Here is a 20,108-nt window from a genome sequence, read left to right as displayed (position 1 = left end):
GCTGACTTCAGATGAGGCTTGATCCAGCAGCCCAGGGTCAGCACCAGAGTGGCAGGTTCTCTTGGTCTCTCCCCTGCACTGATGTTAGCTGGTTCCCGTTGTGGACATATGGTGATTGCCAGCAGCTTCTAGGGGGTTTGGGGTCCAGGAGGAAGAGGGCATCTCTGTGAGTATCTTCGTGGGACACAAGGAAGCTTCATCCTCAGAAGTTCCTAGCAAGCATCTCACTCTCCTGATTTTGGTTACACACCTGTCTGGTTAGATAGCATCACTGTCTCAATGGGCATGAGTTTGAGCAAACTCCAGGAGTGTGGGAGATAGTGGAGGACAGGGAAGCCTGTCATGCTGCAGTCCATGGGGTTGCAAAGAGTCGGACTCAACTGACAACTGAACAAGCCCAGGTGCTGTCTTTCCTGGCCTGGCTGGCTCAGCCCTGCCTACTTGCTCCCCCGACCTGTGCTTGCCTCATCTCAGGAGAGGTGGCCTCCAAACTCTGAGGTCAGCCCAGCCCTGCAGTCTCCTCCCAGTTGTGACTGAGGCTCAGCACTGCCCTAGGGGCAGCTCTTCGAGCTTAATGAGGCTCTGAGGGAGCAGATGCTTTCCCTGCAGGACATGGTGCCGGCCGGGGGCAGGGTGAGGTCAGCGGTGGTTGCAGCAGGCCTGTCACCGGGCTGGGTGAAGTCACTTGGAGTGGGAGCTCTGATCCTGGGAAGACAGTTTGGAGGCAGCTTTCCAGGTGGATGGACCATCCCACTCACCGTGGGGCAGTCCTTACTTTACCCCACAGTGTGTACATGCATGCGCAGTCGCTCAGTCGTGTCTGACTCTTTGAGACACCACGGACTGTAGCCCACCCATCTACATGAGACTCTGTCCATGGGATTCTCCAGGCAAGAATACTGGAGTGGTTGCTGTGCCCTCCTCCAGGGAATCTTCCCGACCCAGGGATTGAACCTGCTTCTCCTGCATTGGCAGGTGGATTCTTTACCACTGAGCCACCAGGGAAGCCCCTCTCGTTGGATACAGAGTCACAAACATGGTGGCTTGCAGGCTGAGACCAGCTCACCTGTGCTTATTTGCCTTGTGGTATTTGAAACTTGCGTCATTCACCACATTTAAAATTGAGAGCTGTGGCACCCACATCCAGATTTCTGTCTTCTCTGGAAGACTCGGACAGTCGAGGCCCCAGGGTGATTTGAGCAAGGCAGCATCAGCTGAGCTGAGCAGTGGCTGCCCCTGGGGCATGTGCCCCCGGGTCTACTCAGCCCCACAAGGTCCGGTTACTGAAGGCTGCTGGAGATTACCACTGCTCATCGTACACCTGGTCATTTCCCTCACCAGCCTGATGCAGTATTTCCAAAGCAACCTGGGCAGGTAGGCATTAGTATCCCTGTTTTAACAGTGAGGTAACCAAAGCCCAAACTGATTTCAACATTTGATGTAGGAAAATAGTCATGGCCCAATTCATTCGTGGCTCTGCTGCTTAACAGTTCTGTGAGCTTGGGTGAGTCACTTTGCCTGCCTGGGTCCCAGTCTCCCCATTCATAAAATGAAGGGCTGCTGCTGCTGCTGCTAAGTCACTTCAGTCGTATCTGACTCTGTGCGACCCCATAGACAGCAGCCCACCAGGCTCCACTGTCCGTGGGATTCTCCAGGCAAGAACACTGGAGTGGGTTGCCATTTCCTTCTCCAATGCGTGAAAGTGAAAAGTGAAAGTGAAGTCGCTCAGTCGTGTCTGACTCTTCACGACCCCATGGACTGCAGCCTACCAGGCTCCTCTGTCCATGAGATTTTCCAGGCAAGAGTACTGGAGTGGGTTGCCATTGCCCTCTCCAAAAATGAAGGGAGTGGCAGCTAAATGCTACAGGGTCCTAGACATATGCCACCTGATTAGTCTTTGGCTGTGTGCTGCTTGGTTCTGGAGGGACACATATGTGCCTTGGTCCCCAAATCTAAAGGCAAAACTTGGGTCCAACCTGCCTGCCAATGCAGGAGACATAAGAGATGTGGGTTTTGATCCCTGGGTTGGGAAGGTCCCCTAAAGAAGAAAATGGCAACTCACTCCAGTATTCTTGTCTGGAGAATTCCGTGAACAGAGGAGTCTGTTTGGCTCCAGTCCATAGGGTTGCAGTCTGTCTGCAGAGTCAGACACGACTGAGGCGACTTAGCACAGCACAGCCATGATATAAGCAAGTACTTTAAAAAATATATTTATTTATTTATTTGGCTGCACCAGGTCTTTGGCTACACCACCTCATGCAACTGCAGCGTGAGGATCTCTGATCTTTGTTGCAGCAAACAGGTTCTTTTAGTTTTAGTGTTTTTTTTGTTTTTTTTTTTTTAGTTATAGCATGCAAAATCTTTAGTTGTAGCATGCAGGATCTTTAGCTTTCGAACTCTTAGTCACTCTTTATTATAGCATATGGAATCTAATTCTCTGACCAGAGATCGAACCCAGGCCCCTGCATTGGCAGTGCAGAGTCTTAGCCACTGGACCACCAGGGAAGTCCTTTGAGTCACTTCTCATGCAGGATAACGGAACAGTTGCTTATGTGGCTGTTACTTTCTTGAACCAGCACGTAAGGATGGGAGTTACTCAGTGTCTGTGCTGATGTGAATAGAGTCTCCCCAAAGTTCATGTCTACCTGAGACCTCACATACAAAAGACACAAAGATGCGTGCATGCTCAGTCATGTCTGACTCTTTGTGATCCTATGGATTGTAGCTCGCCAGGCTCCTCTGTCCATGGAATTCTCCAGGCAAGAATATTCAAGGAATGGGTGGCCATTTCCCTCTCCAGGGGCTCTTCCCCACTCAGGGATTGAACCCACGTCTCCTGCATCTCCTGCACTGCAGGCAGATTCTTTACTGCTGAGCCATCAGGGAAACCCACCCGAGACCTCAGAATGTGACTTTATTTGGGAATAGAGTCTTTGCAAATGTAGTCAAGTTAGGATGAGTTCACACTGGATTAGGGTTGGCTCTAATCCAGTGACTGGTGTCCTTATAAGAAGGAAATTTGGACCCAGCCTGAGCCATGCAGGGGGAGGATACCATGTGACAGGTGAGGCATTTTACAGCGATGCCTCTGCAGTCCAAGGAACACCAGGGATTGCTGGCAACCTCCAGAAACTAGGAAAAGACAAGGAAGGATTCTCCCTTTAAGCCTTTGGAGACAGCGTGGCCCTGCCGATACCTTGGTTTCAGACGTCTCCCCTCTGGAACTGAGAGAATAAATTTCTATTTTAAGCCATAAAGTTTATGGAAATTTCTTATATCAAGTTTATGGGAACTTGTACTCATGACCGTGCAAAGCCCACAGTCCCCTGCTGGCCTCCCTGTTTTAAGAAGCAGCAGGGCTGCCTGGCCTGACTGTCCTCAGAACACCTGTTCAGGGTCCGGGTACTTGTTCTCGCTCCTTCCCAGTGCTCCTTTGTGTACTCAGTTGCTCTGTCGTGTCCAAGTCTTTGTGACCCCATGGACTGCAGCCCACCAGGCTCTTCTGTCCGTGGGATCTCCCATGCAAAAATACTGGAGCAGGTTGCCATTTCCTCCTCCAGGGGATCTTCCCGACCCAGAGATTGAATCTGTGTTTCCTGTGTTGACAGTGAATTCTTTACCACTGAGCCACCTGGGAAGCCCTTCCAGTGCTCACAGTCATTCAGTTATCCAGTCTAGATTTTGCAGTTGTTTAGGGCCCTCTTGATGTCCTTCTAAAGGACCATATGCACTGTTCCCTGTGACTATCCCTACATATGTCATGTGTTTTCTATGCTTTGACTTGAGTCCCTGCTACCCTATTCCTGAGGCCGCATCCCTACCTCCCCAAGCTGTATCCCACCCATCTTTAACATCTGCCCTTTCTTCCTGGGCCACTCTAGACCAAGGTGGATTCCGTGTCCTGCCCCCTCAAAGCACACTCTGCTTGCCAGCACCAGTCTTTGGGCAGTATTCTTCCCAGCCGTCTTGAGACATATCACCTGTTTTCTTCTTAACTCATATTTTGTTTTACTTCACCAATATTGTTGGCTTTTCGGTTGGGCTCAGGTCTCAGTCCTTGAAGGTAGACAGTCTATCTTTTGATCCTTTTTCTGCTCTGTACACTTTATACATTGTTAGTATTCAACAGAAATGTAGTGGAGTTTCTAAGCAAGGTAGGTGATAATTTCCTTTGCCTGGGAGAGATTAAAAAACAAGAAAGTTTGACTCAAAGGAAAGTCTTCTTGACGTTTAGGGTGGAAATCATACTCTGGCTCCAAGAAGGTGATGGTATGTCTGTATATATCTTTGGAGTACAAACTCTTTATCCTTCTCCCATTTTAAAAAATGTATTTACTTTTCACTGCACTGGGTCTTGGTTGCTGCACGTGGGCTTGCTCTAGTTGTAGCGAGTGGGGGCTATTCTCTAGTTGCAGTGCACGGACTTCTCACTGCGGTGGCTTCTCCTGTTGCAGAGCATCAGTTTGTGAATTCGGGCCAAGTAGCTGTGGTGCTCGGGCTAAGTTGCCCTGTAGCATGTGGAATCCTTCTGCACCAGGGATTGAACTTGTGGCCCTTGCACTGGCAGGTGGGTGCTCAACCACTGGACCACCGGGGAAGTCCATCCCCATTTAGCCAAAAAGCAACCACTAGGCATTGAACATCTTCTGTGTGCCTGTGTGCCTATGATGGGCTTGAGAAGTTGGTGGTAGATAAGGCAGAAATGACCTTTATCCTCCATGAATGCTTAGTTTTGTGGGAAATATTGACCAAGAGGAAATGAACAGTTCTTGACTTGCTGCTTTATAGCTTTTCATTCAGGTGACAGGGTAGAGATAGGACTGGGGAATCAATCCTGGCAGCCAGGATTGTGCTGGATGACCACATGACTCAAGACTGAATCAATTCTGTTTTCCCTCTCTTGGCAACAGAGAAGTGAGATTCAGAGGTAGCCAGTTGCCATGGACTGAATTGTGTCTTCCTCCAATTTATATAGGGGCTTTCTAGGTGATTCAGGGGTAAAGAACCTGCCTGCCAATGCAGGAGATGCAGATTTGATCCCTGGGTCAGGAAGATCCCCAGAGGAGGGATCCACTGCAATATTCTTGCCTGGGAAATCCCATGAACCAGAGGAGCCTGGTGGGTTATAGCCCATGGGATCACAGAGAGTCAGACACGACTGAGCATGCAGGCACAAATTTATATATTGAAGCCCTAACGTCCAATAAGAAGGTATTATATTTGGAGGTGGGACCTTTGGGAAGTAATTAGGTTTATTTATTAATAATTTTATTTATTTAGTTTTGGCTGTGCTGGCTTGTTACTGTACACGCTTTTCTCTAGTTTCGGTATCAGGGCTTCTCCCTTTGGCAGCTTCTCTTGTTACTGAGCTTGGGCTCTAGGGGGTGCGGGCTTCAGTAGTTGTGGCTCCCAGACTCTAGAGCACAGGCTCAATAGTTGTGGCATATGAGCTCAGTTGCTTCACATCATGTGGGATCTTGCTGGATCAGAGGTTGAACCTGCATCTCCTGTATTGGCAGGTGGATTCTTTACCACTGAGCCACCAAGGAAGCCCGGTAATTAGGTTCAGGTGAGGTCACAAGGATGGCACCCCCATGATGGGATTAGTGCTGTTGTAAGAAGAGGCACCGGAGAGCCCTCGCACCACCCCCTGTCTCTGTGATAGGAGGACCCAGAGAGAAAGCTGGCCATCTGTCAGTCCTCACCAGATCCCAGCCATGCCAGTGCTCTCGTCTTGGACTTTGAACCTCCAGAACTGTGGGAGAATAAATTTCTGTGATTTAAGCCCTCAGTCTGTAGTACGTCGTTATGATAGCCTGAGCTAAGACACCAATTATTTAAGAGGCAGGAGCCGTAATAAGTAAGCATGAGGAGGTGTGCAGGCTGTGTTCTGCCACAAAGAGCATGTGGAAGATGGGTTAGCAGAGAAGGAAGAGTGACAGAGATACTTGGCACAGAGGTGTCAGAAACACTGCCTGCTTTCCTAGGCTCTCCAGTTCCTGGTTCCAGATGCTCCCAGAGCCCAGCTGCCCTGGGGTTCTGACTTTACCCCAGTGTCTTCCCCACAGATTCCCTTTGTTGCTTATGCCAACTTGGTCAGTTTCTGTTACTTACAACCAAATGACTCTCTTCCAAGACCCTCCCATTTTACAGAGGAGGACAATAAGAGCCCAGAGGCTGACTAGTTCAGCTCTCCATTAGCGAGTGACAGAATCTGGGCTGCAGTTCTGGTCCTTAGACCAGCTGTCTGCAGTCCTGCCCTTCTGGGCTAGCGGGATGAACTTGTTAAGCAGACCTGGGAGGCTCTGAGACCCCGAGGAGAAATGCTGTTATTCTCTCACTGCCAGCAGTTTAAAACACGATCTGTGTTGGGTCATCCTTGAAAATGCCTTCCTAACATCACATGTGTTTTCTCCCCTTTTTCTGTAATCCTGTCCAATTGAGCAGCAGGGCTGTCACCACTCATGGTTTGTTTTTTTTTTTTTTTTGGCCTTTGAATCTTGCATCTAAAAGATTCTTAGCAGCGTGCACTTGGCTGACAACAAAGATCTCCCCAGTCCTTCCTGCCTTCTCTGCATTTGTCTGCCTTTTGTTCTCGTAATCAGATACATGTTTCTATCGAGAACAGGTGATTTTCTCCAAGCTATGTGATAGGGAACACCTGACGCCCATACCCCCATTTGGTTTCTATATTTATGTTAAGCTATGTTTTAAAAATGAGCTCATTGTTAGTTGGAAGATGTGTAAAAATAGAAAGGAAAAAAATATTACTATTTCCATGTTCCCACCGGGACTGCTGATAACATCATAGGGAATCTTTCTGGTCCTTTTCTTCTTATGAAGTTAATTTGTAAAAATATACAGTTGTACTTATACATAGTAACAATTTTGTGTGCTACTTTTCACCTGAAGATAATGTTCTAAACAGTTTTGTGCTGTTTCTGACATTTTGTAAATATCACTTTTAAGGGCTGTTATCCATTCTAGTAAATTGAGCACAATTAAGTGTATAGTAAATCCTTTTTGGCATGTGCTAAGTCACTTCAGCTGTGTCTGACTCTTTCCAATCCCATGGACTGTAGCTCACAGGCTCCCCTGTCCATAGGATTCTCCAGGCAAGAATACTGAAGTGGGTCACCGAGCCCTCCTCCAGGGGATCTTCCCCACCCAGGGATGGAACCCACATCTCCTGCATTGGCAAGCGGGTTCTCTACCACTAGCGCCACCTGGGGAGCATGAGTGACAATAAATAAATATATGAATGTGAAAGCCATGCTCATGTGAGATGTCTTGTTTGTTTCTGACTTTGTACATGTGTGTGACTATAGGGAATGGTATTGTTGGCCTTTGTTTTTCAGATGTTTTCCTTATACAGATAGAATTAGGGATAAACAGGTGTTAGTCTTTGAAAAGCTTTTGATGCGTGTCATCAAATGGCTTTCATACACAGAGCACTGATTCCCCTGCAACCAGGAGAGTGAGCGGCCCTGTCAGAATTTCCTGTATGGTTCTCTGCCCAAGACCCTGAGTGAGAACAAATAGCTGTTTCTATTAGCGTTCTTTGAGGTCTGTCCGGAGAACTCCCAGCCGCCCGTTTGTAGATCGCATGACCCTTAGCAAGAGGGAGGGACATACATTTTGTTCTTTCATTTGATAAAGTTACAGTAACTGTTTGTCTCCAGCATGTGGAAAAATGTTGCCAGTGTGATGCTGTAGATTGTTTTACATGAAAAGCCATCAGTCCTTTTTTTTTTATTTATTTATTTTTTTGATGAGTGGTTAAAGACTACCTAACAATGTAAGCCAATTGGAAGTATTTTATTATGATCACACTTTTTCAAGCAAAGGTGGGAAAATGGGAAACTAGATTATCTTTACTCAACTATTTTTGTATATTCTGCATTTCAGGAAGAGAGTCCTACAGTTTTGTTTTTTTTTTTATGAGGGTGGGTGGGAAATGTCTTAATTTAGAGTAGGAGCAGAGCACAGGGAACATCATGAGGACCCTGTGAGAACTCCTGTGGTGAGCTGGGCTTGGCTGGATCGGCCAGACTGCACACGTGTGTGTGTGTGTGTGTGTGTGTGTGTGTGTGCGCGCGCACGCGCTTAGTTATATCCAACTCTTTGGTGACCCCCTGGACTGTAGCCTGCCAGGCTTCTCTGTCCATGGAGTTTTCCAGGCAAGAATACTGGAGTAGGTTGCCATTTCCTCTTCCAAGGCATCTTCCTGACCCAGGGATTGAACCTGGGTCTCCCACATTGCAGGTAGATTCTTTAGCGTCTGAGCCACCAGAGAAGCCCCTGAACAAGGGCAGATGCCCTGTTTCTGTGGAAGGAAATAGGGCAGTGATCTTCAACCTGTGCGTCGGGCCAGCAGTAGCACCACCTGGGATCTTGCTAGAAAGGCAGGCTTGGGCCCTATGTTAGACCTACAGACTCAGACACTCTGGAGGTGGCCCAGCAGTCTGTGCTTTAACAAGCCTGCTGAGAAATTCTGATGTACCTCACATTTAAGAGCCCCTGACATAAGGAAATGGGGGTTGAGGGGAAGTATATGATCCAAGAGGAAATACTGACAGGATGTTGGAGATTGGAGGAGGAGGTGGAAGCTAGGGAGAGGGGTGGTGGGGCCGGTGTGATCACTGGCCTTGCCCGATCTGTGCACCCAGGAGTGTAAGGAGTGTTCTGCCTAGGCAGTTTTGTAGGTGTCTCAGTAAAACTCTGGTTGCAAGTAACAGAGTCCCTTGGACTGCAAGGACATCAATGCAGTCAATCCTAAAGGAAATCAGTCCTGAATATTCATTGGAAGGACTGATGCTAAAGCTGAAGCTCCAATACTTTGGCTACTTGATGTGAAGAACTGACTCATTGGAAAAGACTCTGATGCTGGGAAAGATTGAAGGCAGGAGGAGAAGGGGACGACAGAGGATGAGATGGTTGGATGGCATCACTGACTCAATGGACATGAGTTTGAGCAAAGTCCAGGAGAGACTGCAGGTGTGCTGCAGTCCATGGGGTCTCAAAGAGTCAGCTATGACGGAGCGACTGAACTGAACTGAACAGAGATGTGTTTCTGATCAGCTTCAGTGAGAGAGGACGTTTGTGGGAAGGATGTTGGGGTGGCTTCCGGAGTATGAGAGGACAGAGTCCACCTGGACTTCAGGAAGGACTGAAACCAGGAGCTGAGCATGGTGAGAACCCAGAGAGAATATGAGCTTAAAAAAAAGAGACTCAGCTCTGTCCTTATAGAGGATGTCTATCTGTTTCTTTTAGCATGAAATATTGTCTTTGCTTCTCTGTACTTCTTTCTGTCTCTGCAGACATCCTTTTTTGCTTTGGTGAGCATTTGGTCAGACATGGCTATTCAGTGTGTGTGTGCTCAGTTGTGTCTGACTCTGTGCCCCCGTGGACTGTAGCCTGCCAGGCTCCTCTGTCCACGAGGTTCTCCAGGCAAGAATACTGGAGTGAGTTGCCATTTCCTTCTCCAAGGAATCTTCCTGACCCAGGGATTGAACCTGTGTATCTCTTGCTTCTCCTGCACTGGCAGGTGGATTCTTTACCACTGTGCCTTCAGTCCTCCTTTTCAGTAACCTGCAGATCTCTCAGCTCTGATTCTAAATTCCTGGGGGTAAAAATCAGAGAGGTCCAGCTGGGGGCCAACAGTGGCGGAATCAGCTTTGGCTGGAGGCAGGGTCCTCTGTTCGTGCCTGGGGGTGGGGATGGGGGGTGGGGGGTGGTCCTTTTAAGAGAGGTGAATGGGCAGCATGGCTGTGCCAAACTCTGTTCCTCAATGCAGTGTTTTCATGGTTACTAGGGTGATCCACGGAGAAGGCAATGGCAACCCACTCCAGTACTCTTGCCTGGAAAATCCCATGGGCAGAGGAGCCTGGTGCAGTCCATGGGGTCACGAAGAATCGGACACAACTGAGCAACTTCACTTTCACTTTTCACTTTCGTGCATTGGAGAAGGAAATGGCAACCCACTCCAGTGTTCTTGCCTGGAGAATCCCAGGGATGGGGGAGCCTGGTGGGCTGCCGTCTATGGGGTCAGAGTCGGACACGACTGAAGCGACTTAGCAGCAGCAGCAGCAGTGTGATCCACTAGTATGGGGAAATGGTTTTTGTTTTCATTCATAATGAACTTAACAGCACACTCTTGCAACGCTGTGGGACCCCTTTGAGGGTTTGTGTGTACTAATTATTAGAAACACTTATTGTTGGTGGAGTCAGGAGGAGGGGATGGGAGGGGAGGAGCTTGTTGGTGCAGAGGGACTGACACAGTGATTCTTTTCCTTTCGGGGGCAGAGTGATAAGTTTTTAAAGCTGCTCTGCCTGAGAGTCTGTGATTACAAATGAAACAACGGAGTTTGGGCATCTAAGCCTGATGGAGGGGAGTGGAGGGAATGGCAGTGACTTGTGTGTTCCTTCTTGAGCACAGTAGACTCACCTTCATCTGGTTGGTGCTGTGGTGTGTTCAGGTCCATGCATCTTTCTTTCCCATGAAATCTAGGGCTTGGTTGCTAATGGTTTTACAAGAATTGTTCTTTTGTTTTATTGGAATATTTATAAGTTCTGGGAGACCATAGGGCATACGTGTGAATGGATCTCTACCCACTCTCCAAAGAGGGGAAACTCCAACTCACTGGTTTCCTTCACTGTCTTGGTTGTAAACTGCTTCTCTAACCGTCTCTCTGCCCCTGAGTCATTCATTCATTCATTCATGCATGCATTCACTCATTCCTTCACTCATTATTCATACCTTCTGTGTGCCAAGCACTGTGTAAAGAGATAGACTTTGTCCTACTTCAAGTGTGTTTTATTTAATTTTTGGCCACGCCCTTCAGCATGTGGAATCACAGTTCCCCACCAGAGTTCGAACCCACATCCCCTGCGTTAGAAGTGGGGGAGGTTCTCAACCCTTGGACCTCCAGGGAAGTCCCCTAGAGTTGTCCTGCTTCGTATTTTCGATCACCCGCCTTGGCACTTCCTTTTTAGTTTTCCCTCCTCTGCTCAGCCTTTGGAGGGACCCCCCCTGGCAGAATGTGCCCTGGAAAATGACAGCTCCCCCCAGTCCATATCCAGCTGGCCTGGTCCCAGCTTCCCTGAGCCCCTGGTAGCCCAAACCCACGATGCTCTCACTTGTTTCTGGGATTTCCTCATGTTTTCTCCCTTCCTAAAGTGTCCCCTTCTTCCTGCCAAATCTACCAAGCTCCTGCTCATCGTTCAACATCTGGAGCATCCCCTGCTAATTTAGCAGCCCAGCCTCAGCTCACAGAGCATGGCTGTGGGTGTGATGATCTGTCATTCAGCTAGACTTGAACTTGGTGATGTCTAGGACTGTCCCACTCATCTTTAGATCCTGACAATGATGGATAAAATGCTACTCTGGGCAATAGGATGAGGAAGAAAAGGAAAGGATAAAGAAGATAAAGTCACTCATAATTCCATTATGGAAATGCATTCTGGGGGATCCTTAAGGCTTTTTGAACACAAACATTTTGTGTGGTTGGAGTTACTGTGTATCTTGCTTTCCCATTAACATTAATATATTAATATATCCTTGTGTCCACAATATTTCTAAACAGAATTTTAGTGACCTTTTAAAATTGTACAGTCAGTTCCTTTTTTTAAATTTTTGGACAGCTGTATTATTTTCAGTTTCTTTTGTAATAAAAAGCCATGGGATGTGTTTGTGCCTTAATTTTTGTTTGCCTCCAATGATTTCTTTTGGGTGGGTTCTCAGGAGTACAGTTATTGGGTCAGAGGGTAGCAAAGCTGTAAAGATTTGAGAGATAAGGGCAACTTGCCTCCCAGAAAGATCATACCAATCTCTCCTCCCATCTGCAGTTCTGGATGATTGGGTTTGTAAATTCCTAAAAAAAAAAAAAAAATGGAGGCAGAAAAAAAAAAGAAGCACTGATAGCCTCTTTTTTAAAAATTTTAATTGAAGGATAATTGCTTTACAATGTTGTGTTAGTTTCTGCCATACTTCAACATGAATCAGCCTGATATCCTCTTAACTGGCTGTGACTTCCACCTGGAGGGGGCTTTCCAGGTGGCGCTAGTGGTAAAGAATCCAGCTGCCAATGCAAGAGACAAAGGAGATGCACGTTTGATCCCTGCAACGGGAAGATCCCCTGGAGAAGGAAATGGCAACCAGCTCCAATATTCTTGCCTGGAAAATCTGTCTGGAGGAAGTGGCAGCTTTTCCTGTGTTTGGAGCCCCTGTGTGGAGACAGGCTTGTTGCCTTGCAGTCCGGGGCTGGGAGCTTGGCCCTCAGTGACAAGGGCCAGGGCTCTCAGCATAGCTGCCCCTTCCATGACCCCAGAGCCTCCCAGAGAGACTCTGTGGCTTTCCGAAGTAGGGAGGGAAAGAAGCTGCTTGCTGACCTGTGGGTAGGGCGCTTCAGACAGCAATGCATTGGCTGAACATCCATCATTGAGGAACTCAAGCTTCAGCAAGCCCATCTGGCTTTATAAAATCTACCGGACATTAAAGGAAAATGGAATGAGGGTGAAGCATTCGTTGCTGTCATGGTGCAGGGAGGTCACTACTGTGCATTCATCCGCCTGGGGCTTCCTGGCCAGTTAAGCCCAGGAGCAAACAAAGATGGGTTTCCAAGAGGTCATTCATTTCCAGATAGGAAATTGAACCTGCCTGGAAGCTGAACTTGCACCCTGTTGCACGTATACATCTGTTGAAATATTAAGTATACTCTGCATTAAGCAATTCAGGAGACACAGAGATGTAGTTTCGATCCCTCGGTGGGGAAGATCCCGTGGAGGAGGAAATGGCAAACCACTCCAGTATCTGGCCTGAAAAATCCTATGGACAGAGAAGCCTGGTAGGCTGCAGTCCACAAGGTCTTAAAAAGTCAGACACAACTGAGTGACTAAGCACACAGAACCTGCAAATTCACTTTGAGGGGCACAATTGTAGCCCCCCAAAGGCAATAAGATCCACTTGCTTTTGGCACCCCTGTTTAAACCATGGTATTGCTTATTTTTGCTGATATACTTCTGGAATTGGTGCCATTTTGAGGATACTTAAAAAATAAAATGAACCCTAATCAAGTTTTTATTTTCCAGCTGAGGAGGATCTCACATAGATTATGTTTTTTAAATTGACATTATATTGTCACCTAGTAAACTGAAAAAAATTACTTAAAACATTTAATATGAATGGGCTTCCCAGGTAGCACTAGTGGTTAATAACCCTCCTGCCAATGCAGGAGACGTTAAGATGAGGATTTGATCCCTGGGTGGGGAAGATCTCCTGGAGGAGGAAATGGCAACCCAATCCAGTATTGTTGCCTGGAGAATTCCATGGACAGAGGAGCCTGACAGGCTACAGTCCATAGGGTCACCAAGAGTTAGACACAGCACACAGTACAAATTGAAAAAGTTAATTAAAACATTTAATATGAACAAAATCATGAAGTCAGTATATGGTAGAGATGAAATGCCCTTCTCGGTCTTTAGGGGGTGGTTTTTCTCCTGGCTCTGGCAGGAGCTGGACTAAAGAGGGTGGTAAGCCAGCTGCCATTACCTGGTCCTGGGAGGGACAGGGCTCTGTGCTCCTAGGAGAAAGCCTGCTGTGGTTTCTGCTGAGGATCTGCTCTGAGAGGAGCTTAGAGGCCCTTCAAAGGGAACCAGATGGAGAAGTTGGACAGCTCCCAGCTTCTCTGGCCTTTGACCTTCACTGTGGGTGCTTGTGTTTAGTTGGGGTGATCTGAATCCTTACACAAACATACACTCTGGGTGGGTACTGCTGTACTGAATTTCCAGCTCTCTCAGCCCAGGATCTAGAGCCTCACCTTTTGGTACCATCATAATGAGTTTGTCAGTAGTACTGCAGTGTGAATGGCTTAATGCACATGGGTGCATAATCTACCCTCAGGAGGCCTCAGTCAGCACCAGAGGATATGAGTTCAGGTTGGAGAGGAGAAAGTTAAGGGGTTCTGAGTTTTTAGGCATCAGTTGTCAGAGGCTTTGTCTTAGTCAAGTCTTCACCACCCCCACCCCCAACCCCCCACTGCTCCCTCTGCATGAACCAGGAGAGATAAAACCAACTGGACGATTTAGCATCATCCAAAAAGGGGAATTGGGGGCTTCCCCGGTGGTCCAGTGGTTAAGATTATGCTTCCACTTCAGGGGGTGGGACGCACAGGTTAGATCCTTGGTTGGGGAACTAAGATCCCACATGTTGAGTGGTGCAGCCAACAAGGAAAGAAAGTATGCATTCTGCTAATTCCTAAATCAGCAGAGTTTAAACTATTACTGGTACACATCCCTCCTCAGGGCTGCCCTGGTGGCTCAGTGGTAAAGAATCTGCCGGCCAGTGCAGGAGATGTGGGTTCGATCCCTGGGTCCGGAAGGTCCTCTGGAGAAGGAATTGGCAACCCACTTCAGTATTCTTGTCTGGCAAATCCTATGGACAGAGGAGCCTTAAGTCTAAACTATTCCTCAAACTTAACAACAAGAAACCAAAGCTTGCCGTAAGATTCAAACTCTGTAAATAATGGAAATAGGGGAAGAAGTAAAGTAAAAAAAAAAAAAAATTTTTTTTTAATTAAAAAAAACAAAAAACAAAAAGGGGAATTCTCTGTAAAGAGTTAGGGAGTTGCAGCTGGACTCGATGGGGTCCTAGAAACTAGGCTGGAAGCTATTGAAAAGCCTGCTGTTCTCACTTCCTCCCCCTCCCCAAGACCCTGGTCTCACATCTCTGCTTCGTTTTCTGTGTATATATGTGTATGTGTGTGTGTTCACTGTTCTCTTTCTGACTCTGACTCTCTCTCTAGACTTCAACTTTTCATGTGCGTGCATGCTAAGTGACTTCAATCATGTCTGACTCTTTGTGACCCCATGGGCTGTAGCCCACCAGGCTCCTCTGTCCATAGGATCTTCCAGGCAAGAATACTGAAATGGGTTGCCATTTCTTTCTCCAGGGGACCTTCCCGACTTAGGGATTGAACCCACATCTCCTGCACTGGACGGCAGATTCTTTACCACTGAGCCGCCAGGGAAGCCCTGAGGAGGGATGTGTACCAGTATTTTATTGGTATACCAGTATTAGAAGGACATATTTAGTATAACAATTTGTTTTAACTACTGTTGTTGGTGTATGGTGGGATTCTGGGTGATTTTTATTTTATTCTTTTTTTTTTCTTTTTTAAGGATCTTAGTTCCCTGACCTGGAATCAAATCTGTGTACCCTGCAGTGGAAGCACAGAGTCTTAACCACTGGACCACCAGGTCCAGGTCTTGTCCTTTTCTGTCTTAAAATTTTTTTCTACAATAAGCATAAACAAGTAACGTAGACAGGTTATGTTTATGTTAACAGTAAGCAAGTTAAACCCAGAGTTTCACTAGGCCAGTAGGTAATGAGTGGCTTGTAGAACAATAGGCTTGTAGATGAACAATGGGTGATCTCTGCCCTCAAGGAATTTATGGCCTGATGGGGAGGGTGATATAAACACATATAAATCAAGCTGAAAGGAAGCTATGTTAAATGCTAATAGGTTATTACAAAGCGTGTAAAAGCCATTTACACTTCTAAGAAGTTCAGGGAAGGGCTTCATGAAAAGAGTAGCACTGGATCTGAGTGTAGAATAGGGGTTCTCATCCAGGGGCTCTTTGGCCCCCAGAGGACATTTGCCAGTATCTAGAGGCATTTAAAAAAAAATTATGTATGTATTTAGCTGCACCAGATCTTAGTTGCAGTATGTGGCATCTAGTTCCCTGGCCAGGGATTGAACCTGGGCCCCCTGCATTGGGAGCACAGAGTCTTAGCTTCTGGACCACCTGGGAGGTCCTTCTCGAGGCATTTTTTTTCCTCTTTTTAATTTAAATTTATTTATTTTTAATTGGAGGATAATTACCTTATAGTATTATGTTGGTTTCTGCCATACATCAACATGAATCAGCCACAGGGATACGTATGTCCCCTCCCTCTTGAACTTCTCTCCCTCCTGGAGGCGTTTTTGATCCTCACAGATGGGGTGGAGGGAATGCTACTGGCATCTATTGGAGAGACCAGGCTTGCTGCTGAACATCCTTCAGTGCCCAGGACGGCCCCCTCCCTGACCAGCGAAGAATTACCTGGCTCCAGATTCAAGGCTTCTCATCCAGGGCACGGGGTTTTGGCAGACAGAGCCGGGAAAGAACCTTCCAGGCAAAGAGAATGATGGCAGAGCACAGTGGCAAAAACACCTGATGTGTGCCCAGGAGTTAGCGGAGGGCACACGAGGCTGGCGGGGTGGGCCCAGCTGGATGGTGGGGGCCCTCAATACCAAAGCAAGCAATTGGATGTGTTCTGCGGTCAGTTGGGAGCTGTGGAAGTTTTGCGTTTTTATTTATTTGGCCGTTCGGGGTCTTAATTGCAGTGTGGAGGGGGTTTGTTGCAGCATGCAGGATCTTTTAGTTGTGGCATGCAAACTCCTAGCTGTGGCACGTGGGATCTAGTTCCTGGACCAGGGATCAGACCCAGGTCCCCTGCATTGGGAGGGTGAAGTGTTAGCCACTGGGCCACCAGGGAAGTCACACCATGGAAGATTTTGGAGCAGTGGAATCACTCCATCAAGAAGGGTATCATTTCTCATCACCCCAGCTTTGCCTCATTGCTGGCTCGTCTGCACACCCACAGATCAATCACACCGTATGTTCCTGTTTTCCACCTCAGGCCGTCCATTCTTTGTTTTGCATGCATCCGAGGGAAAGCTGTGTCAGCATTCTGCCTTGCTGACCCGTGATTCCCATCTACTGGTGACATAGGGATACAGCAAAAACATGATCCCCCTTTGGACCGCTCTATTTCCTGCTACAGTTTCCCAGGAACCTACCCTGGCGAGGGGTAACTGTCCACATCTGTGCAGATGGCCTTGGAGCAGCTTTGCTTGTTTGCTCATCACCACTGTTTGGGTGTTTGCTGACATCCTCGTGCTCTCTCAGGATGCAGAGTGGGGCGGGGGTGGTGGCCAGGGGACAGTTCACACTCAGCAGTGTCCACACGGGGCAAGTGGCTAAGCAGAGGCCAGGACTGGAGCTGGGTCAGATTTCAGTCATCAGATGAAAGAATGCCTGAGCCAGGGGAAGGGGTACCCCAGAACTCAACAGGGTTCTATCCCCATCTGTTCACCGCTGGTTTGTCATCAGAGCAGTGCTGGACACTTGCTGGACCAGGTCAGTACAATAGGTACAATAGGTCAGTGGGTCAGTGATTTCTTTCTTTTTTTTTTTTTCTTCATATTTATTTATTTGGCTTCACTGGGTCTTAGGTGGGGCACTTGGGATCTTTGGTTGCTGCATGTTCACTGTTAATTGTGGCATGTGGGATCTAGTTCCCTGACCAGGGATTGAACCCAGGCCCCCTGCACTGGGAGCTCAGTGTCTTAGTCACTGGACCACCAGGGAAGTCCCAGTATGTCAGTGATTTCTGAATGAAAGGATGAGGAGAGGTTCCAGGAGGGATGGTGTGATGGCTCAAGATCATACTGCCAGTTGGGATCAGAGCTGAGTCTAGAACCGTGGTTCCTGACGCCCAGCTGGGAGCCGTCCTCCTGTGCTGCACCCCGTTCAGTGCATAGGGACCCAGAGATGCCACCCTAGGCCCTGACTGATGCAGAGCTTCCTGAAGACCAGGCCCCTGTACCCAGCACTCTGCGCCCTAGTCCCCTCCTGTTGAAGTCCACGGCTAACCAACTAACCAACCCACCCTAAAAAGTAACTTGCCTTCTCTACCTGAAAACGAGCCACAGAACCACCCCATACTACATCACAGGCTTGTGGTCCCTTTAGTTATCCCTCCCAGGATAGCATACCCCCAGGGACACCTCCAGGAGTGGTGCCTTGTTGTTTAGTTGCTCAGTCGCGTCCAACCCTTTGTGACCCCGTGGACTATAGCCCGCTAGGCTCCTCTGTCCATGGGGTTTCCCAGGCAAGAATACCTGGGAATGGCAAGTGGGTTGCCATTTCCTTCTTCAGGGAATCTAACCCACCGAGTGATTAAACCCACATCTCTTGCATTGGCAGGCAGGTTCTTTACCACTGAGCCCCCTGGGAAGCTAGCCTAGGCTTAATTCTTCACAGACCAGTCAGGGCTGGGGTTTGAGGAAAGATCCTATCAACGCCGAAGTTTGGGCCAAACTATACCATTCATGGACTTCCCAAGTGGCTCAGTGGTAAAGGGTCCATCTGCCAATGCAGGAGACATGGGTTCAGTACCTGGGTTGGGAAGATTTCCTGAAGCAGAAAGTGGTGACCCACTCCAATATTCTTGCTTGGGAAATCCCATGGACAGAGGAGCCTGGCAGGCTATGGTCCATGGGGTTGCAAAGAGCTGGACATGACACGTGAGCCCATGAGCACGTGTACCATTCATAGTAAAACCTTCTTGGTCAAATGCACGCAGGGAGAGGAGGCAGTGTGAACTTGTCCATCGTTTTCTCTGTTTTGGGATGGAGGCAGTATGAATACAGGTGTTCCTGATGCCCCCAGAACCTTCTGGGAAGAGGCATTTCCCTGCTGTCACGCAGCCAGAAGGAAGCAACGAATCAGGGTGGGATGCTTTTAAGAGTCCACTGGGACAGCAACACTCCTCCCTGTGCTCTGAAAACCATGCTCATTGGATGTTAGTGTCCACTAACCCCAGGGAGGGGCTTGCAGGCAGTGCTATCCCTGTTCTCCCAGCCACAAGGCATCCCTGGGTCTTATAGGCACAAGGGCTGGGCTCAGCCCCACCCAGGGCTCCTCAGGTATAACTCTCACGGTGGCTCCTGCTTCACCCTGCTGTTAGTGGGACACCATCATCCTTTGCTTGCAGCCTCCACCGTAGGGAAATAATGTCACAGGTCTGTGCAGCATTTCTTTTCAGTGTATTTTCTTGTTGTTGCTCCGTTGCTCAGTTGTGTCTGACTCTTTGTGACCCCATGGACTGTAGCATGCCAGGCTTCCTTGTCCTTAACAATCTCCCAGAGTTTGCTCAAACTCATGTCCACTGAGTCGATGATGCCATCTAATCATCTCATCCTCTGTCTCCCCTTTCTCCTCCTGCCATCAATCTTTCCCAATATCAGGGTCTTTTCCAGTGAGTTGGCTCTTCACATCAGGTGCCTAAAGTATTGGAACTTCAGCATCACTATTTTCTTGTATATCATCCATTGACAGGACTCCCAGCTCTGGTGGGGACACCCCGTTGTGTAGAGGACATAAACCCAGTGAGTCTCCTGGGTGCTTGTCCAAGGACTGTCACCCAGTGAGTGGTGCAGCACAGACCGGCACTGAGGTCCCTGACCTCCAAAGCCTCCCGTTTTGCTCACTCCTTCCATTGGCAGCTGTGGGTTCAAGCAGCTTTCTAGCCAGGTCACATCCCCCATTAACAGATACTGACCAGCTCTGTGGACAGCGAAACCTCTGGGCATCATGAAGATGAGAGGAGATGGAATGGGGGGTTTACAGTGCAGTGCTGGGCGCAGAGCAGGCAGTGGGTCTGCCTGGGAGAAGGGCATGCTGCACACACTCTCTGGGGAAGGTCGTGAGGCTGGGGGAGTAGACTCGCAATGCTGTGGGAGGTTCTCCCGAGCTTTTGTTTGATTTCAGCAGAAGCCAAGTTATGTTACAGTTTGATAGAGCCTTGGGAAGTGGGCTAATGTATTAGATAGGCTCATTTTAGATAAAACCAGCCTTCATGATGCCTTAACAGGATTTCCTCAGCAAAGCCTGAGGAATATCATAATATTTTACTGATTTTGTGCTGCCAAAAAAAGTCGGGACATCCGTTTAGCACCGAGGTCTTCAAATCTCACATTCTAGTTTCAGTTCTGACGTGGACTCCCTGTGTGACCTACAGTTCAGTTCAGTTGCTCAGTCATGTCTGACTCTTTGTGACCCCATTGACTGCAGCACATCAGGCTTCCCTGTCCATCACGAACTCCTGGAGCTTGCTTAAACTCTTGTCCATTGAATCAGTGATGCCATCCAACCATCTCATCCTCTGTGTGACCTTAGCCTGATAATTTAACTTCTCTGATCAACATCTTCAGTGTGAGAAATGGAGATGAGAATCATGCCTACTTCTTAGAGTGGTTGTACTTGCAAATGCACGTAGGGTG

The 20,108-nt window shown here is 48.1% G+C and overlaps 1 protein-coding gene and 1 non-coding gene across 12 annotated transcripts in view; one reads left to right on the top strand and one right to left on the bottom strand.

Moving 5' to 3' along the window:
* Window positions 1–20,108, top strand: part of REEP1 (receptor accessory protein 1) — a 129,424-nt gene that overhangs the window by 18,373 nt on the left and 90,943 nt on the right. The gene's annotated exons all lie outside the window — the stretch shown is intronic.
* Window positions 12,898–13,036, bottom strand: LOC122442777. Its single transcript, XR_006269764.1, has one exon. It is a non-coding gene; the product is annotated as a small nucleolar RNA SNORA68 (small nucleolar RNA).

Source organism: Cervus canadensis, chromosome 5, assembly GCF_019320065.1.
Source record: "Cervus canadensis isolate Bull #8, Minnesota chromosome 5, ASM1932006v1, whole genome shotgun sequence".
Taxonomy (NCBI): domain Eukaryota; kingdom Metazoa; phylum Chordata; class Mammalia; order Artiodactyla; family Cervidae; genus Cervus; species Cervus canadensis.
Note: the sequence above shows the minus strand (reverse complement) of the source record. Positions and strands in the feature narration are given on the sequence as shown.